This window comes from Pollicipes pollicipes, unplaced genomic scaffold (genome assembly GCF_011947565.3).
Source record: "Pollicipes pollicipes isolate AB1234 unplaced genomic scaffold, Ppol_2.1 Scaffold_7231;HRSCAF=8579_pilon_pilon_pilon, whole genome shotgun sequence".
Taxonomy (NCBI): domain Eukaryota; kingdom Metazoa; phylum Arthropoda; class Thecostraca; order Pollicipedomorpha; family Pollicipedidae; genus Pollicipes; species Pollicipes pollicipes.
In genome coordinates, this window is record NW_023597034.1 from 5,112,941 (window position 1) to 5,118,054 (window position 5,114).

Sequence of the window (5,114 nt, forward strand, 5' to 3'; positions counted from 1 at the left end):
ATGATCTTTTGCTCGGTGTACGGCCCTCCAAGTCATTTTGCAACAGTTCGAGATAGATGCGACTCCAGGTGATGATTTCGGCTGTTCCAAATTTCGTCGGTGACAACAGGGGTGGTAGAAACGTATTTTGTATCGCTGACCAAATTTCTGCGACCAAAGTTGTCGCCAGCAGCTCAACGCGTGCTATATGACAATAAATGGTAATGACCTCCTTGCCCAGCAGCGTAATCAGAAATCGGCGTATCACCGAAAGCCTCTTTTGTCACCGCAACTTGCAATATCATGCACATGACCTGACACATTCATTTATACCATATTATTCCACTAATGCCAGCATATCTGTTGCTGCAAAGCATACAGGCACACCGGCCCTACACCATGGGATAGTTCAATCACAGGAGCAATCTTCCCTCACCCCCAGGACTTGCCGTGTCCTCACGTGTAAGTTCGATCTATGGCTGAACTTGCCATCCTCGACCGCGAAAGACATGGTGAAGGACCTCGACAACCAGGGCAGCTGAGTGCATGGTAAAATTGTAGCCGGTGGCAGGCGGCACTGAGGGATCACGTAAAACGTACGAGCCGCCTCGAGGGTACGTCTCCTTCCGGAAACCACGCCTGCGCTTTGAGTTCGATCCCAACCATCATCATACTCTCCACCACACCTTAGACATGCTCCAAGCCTGGCACGACATGTGTTGCCTGGTGCACGCCCTTCGATGCGCCACAGCAATTGGTTGCACAGGCTTAAGATGGGTTTCTAGGCTGCCTGAAAAGGAGGCAATATATTGGGTTCCGAGTCGGGCTCAGGTTGAGGTGAAGGCAACTTCGCAAGAGCTGCACAAGAGGTAGTGGGGGCGTGCTGGAAGAAGGCTGCATCGGAGTCGCGGAAAAGGGGATCATAGGGTTCCATGATCATGCCCGATAGAGTGAGATTTTTCAGATAAAGAATTTTTCAAAAGAAAAAGGTTATGATCAAAAGATTATGTCCGATGAAAGGGATGTTTGAGCAACACAAATGTCGGTTGTTTCAGATTATAGTCATGCTGAGCAAAATACACGCAAAACCAATCACTTACGGCTGCAGCCCACCTTTACAAGACTGTCAAGTGATTTGACGAACCGAAGGTGACAGAAATTCCGGGCTCGGGCCTAATGGTTTCCTGCCGTTTGCACAATGAAATGACAAGTATTTCCAGCAACACGACAAAAGCCAGCTATCGGCGATCCTTGCGCCTCTATTACCCGCTGCATTCAAAGGCTCATGCAAGTATACAGAGGGTCATGCGGATATAAAGGGTTTTGAGCTCCAAATAAAGTCCTGAGCGGACCCTGGCCTCTGAGAACTCAGAGATTGTCTCAGTAGTTCGAGGGCTCTTGAGTGGCCCGACGGCGGTCCCACAGTAGCCTGAAAAGCCCCTAAGAACTTATCGTCCCCCTAAGACAGGTGCCAAAATGTTCATTTAAACATAGATATATGCCCCAACGGCCAAATGGGTCGATGAACAGGCCAGTGGGTTATCAGCAATCAAACGGATTCTTCGCTGGCCAGAAGGGCCCACAAACGATCACAAATTCCCCTTCGTGACCAGGAGGCCTGAGTGACTAGTGAAGTACCTCAGCTGTCAGAAAGGGATCCCACCCACAAGAGGCTTGTCAGTAGCCAGAGTGGCCTCTCAGCAGCCAGAAGGGCACTGATCAGCTAAAACGGCTCGTGAGGAACCAGAGGGGCCCTGGATACACAGAGGGTCGAGAGGTCAGCACGGCCCGTGAACGGATGTTGCCATCTGGGCTTAACGTCGCACGGAGCTTCTGAGACGTTATGCTAAATGGCGTCACCTGCTCCTCATCCTGGCAGAAACGGTAGGCACAGAGTAGATTCTATCCCTGTACCTCTAGCTTCCCCGCTGCGCATTTTAACCACCACACTAAAACGGTCCAAAAGGCCTGCGCAGTTCCAACGCTATTCTATGTGCTGAAGGGACTTTTGAGTGGCAGGAGGGACGTAGCTAGCGGATCGAGTGCACACGGCGACCAGCTGAGGCTCGCGTACCTGTACAGGGGCCTCTGGCTGGCCAAATGGGTCCTAGTGAGTAGGCAGAGGATGGCTCCTCTCAATCAGCACGGACATTTTTCTTCACGCTGCACGCAGCAAAAACAGCCCTGCGAGCAGCTCCGCAAACCCCAAGTTTTGCGTCTTACGGCGTCAGGGAAAATGGACGCCATACCCTCACCCCCACCCCCATACCCCACAGGATCGTAGCCATGACCTCTGGTTAGGTGGTTCTGACGGCTATTTCAGTGGGGACTCTGAGCAGCCAGACAGAAATGTCAGTGACTGGAAAATTGCTTGACGGGCCAAATGGTCCCTGAATGGCTAAACAGGACGCCTTAAGAGCAAGATCCATGAGCGGCAAGAGGGGACACTGAGCTGGCACGCGGCCTTGGGCATTTACTGAACCTCTGAGTGTCCAGAGTGCCTCTGACCGGTCAGGGAGTTTATTGAGCAGGAAGAAGGGTTCTTGAGTAATGGAGGGAACCTTCCAGCTGGCCAAAAGAGTCCTGAGCAGTTGGGAAGACCACAGGTGTCCAGAGCACTTTGAAGATGACCAAATCCCTCCGGCGGCTGAGCCCTCAATAGCCAGACGAGTGTTTAGGTGACTAAAACGACCCCGTGCAATCAGCTCAGGTCAGACCAGATTACCCCAGTCAGCCATCATTAAAACAGGTATTTATGTTGCTAATCCAAAAGTTGTCACGCAGCAGCTGCCACAAAGAGGGGAATTGGCTTTAAATTTGTTACAGCCTCACATTCACCTGCTGCTTCTTTTTGAACAGCCTATCAACCCTCGGCCTCATATGGGAAACCGATGCGACCCCCCACCCTTCCAAGGTTTCTGAGGATACAAGTCCATCATGCTTTGTAGTCGCGCCCAATTTCTTGTGGCCACTGGGGCATTTATTGCACGTACTTTGACAACAAAAACGTGTGTCTACCACTTTTGGTTTCTGATAAACGACAGTTTTTTGGAGCACTGCACAGTGATCCACGGCCAGCGCGGGCAACCGACGATTCTGCGGACCGAGCGTGCAGACCTGGCACTGTTATAATATCAGAGCCCAACGTTTTAAACGGAGGCTTAAAACAGATAAAACTACATACTATTTCACCGAATGTAAACAGAGTACACTGTTTTGAATTTCGTGTAATTACGCGGTATGGTTTTGTACATGTGAACATGCAAAGTTGAACTAGTCTGATTTTCAGGAGCATTTTACCATTGACTTGGTCAAGCAGCAACATACAACTTATGATAGCAAGCGAGATCTCGTTGAGAACAATACATTCTTGTTTTGTTTGTGTGACGCTTTACCTTACTTAGTTTGGGAATGGCGGGGGTATCATCCCTCAACTCAGTCCGCGTTATAAAAAAGCAAAAACGGCGAGTCAAGGACAGTTCAACACTTTTTACTACCATCTTTTTTATTCATTTTACGCATGCTGTTGTAAACATCCGGATTTTAGGCCACGTAAACAATTTGGCTGGCACATCAGAATGACACTTTACATTACCAGCATGCATACATTGGTACTGATTGAATCAGTAAGCCAAAATAGCTCCTTGCACACTACGTAGCAAAGAATCTAAGCGCTCTTGTGGTTCTTGTCATGCACGATGCAGGGATGCAAATTCAATTTTTTTGGGGGGGGCCCTGCCACACCCCAATGTTGATTTGGGCCCCTTTAATGCTGGTCTTTCTTCCTCCAATACTTCTAGCTGGGAGATTACATAATAGAAGGAAGAAGCAGCTATAGCACAAGGCCGATCCTCTTGGGACTTATTCACCGGCCATGACTGCAATGCTGCTCAAATAATTTAAAAAAATAAAACAAAACAAAAACCATTGAAAAGAAATTACCCGCAGTCAAAACCAAGCAGACTCAATTTGTTGGTAAACACATTTGGGGAAGGGGAGGTTGTGGGCCCATGGCTTGCTTCACTCCCACCCCCTCCCCTTACCATGTATGGAAACCGACTGACATGATGCACAATCAGATAACTACTGGAAATATGGAAACTCCCCTGACATGATGCACAATCAGACAAGCTATATTGCTTCCTTCCAGTGTGGGCTGCATTTGAGTTACGCTGTCATCCCTCACAACCTGCACTTAATACAAATGGTAATTACGTTCGGGGTGCCGTCAGAAAAAGACTTCACTTCAGTGTTAGCAAACGTAGTAATGAAATATGTTACCTTTACAACCATGCAAATGACATGCTCACTGGTGCAACGGTGCAAAGCACTTATGGATATGAATGACGACTGCAGAATGACTCACTTGCAGTTTTTCCTGTTACGATGGGGTTGTTTTCATCATCAAATACCCCAAAACTGCTCTCAGAAAGAGCCAGATGTCAGCGCCAGCGCTTTGAAGTCATGCCGGTTGTGAAACTTACCTACGTCCTTCAAGCCGATGAGCTTTCACAAGTACATAACGAGCGACAGCTTTCACAGCGGTACATACCAGCCGCCACCGAAGTATATTGGTAGCAAAACCGCTCCACGGCGTACTTTTCCTACTAGTCCATAAGGTTTACGCATTAAAGACCTGCTTTTCACAGAGCTCTGAATCGAAATCTATCGGGCCAATTTTGACGAACCTTGCACCAAACGAAAGATTGTTCAATTCTCTTGAGCCGATCCAATAACCACTTTTGTCCAGAAAAACCAAACTCCCAGGCGTACCGAGTCAAAGTTCCCGTGCTTGGGACGCCGGAAATTTTCCGACTCCCGCTGTAATTATGCTGGTCTCAGCGGCTCAATCAGTAACGAGGTGGTTTTGTAACCGTTTTGTCGTGGGTTTGAAGCCACACTTTTCACACACGACGCTTTACAGCTTTCTAGATGTCGCCTACAAAATGTGTCGAATTGTTGGCTATCAACCAATGCATACTGTCAATGTTATATAGTGCACAGCTCCTTGAATCTCTTTCAAAAAGTTTGGGTAAACATTCACTTAAACTTAAATACCTTCACTATTGTGGCACCTACGCCAAGCTACCTTCGGTTACCGGCTACCAAATATTTAGTATGAACAAAAGTCTAGC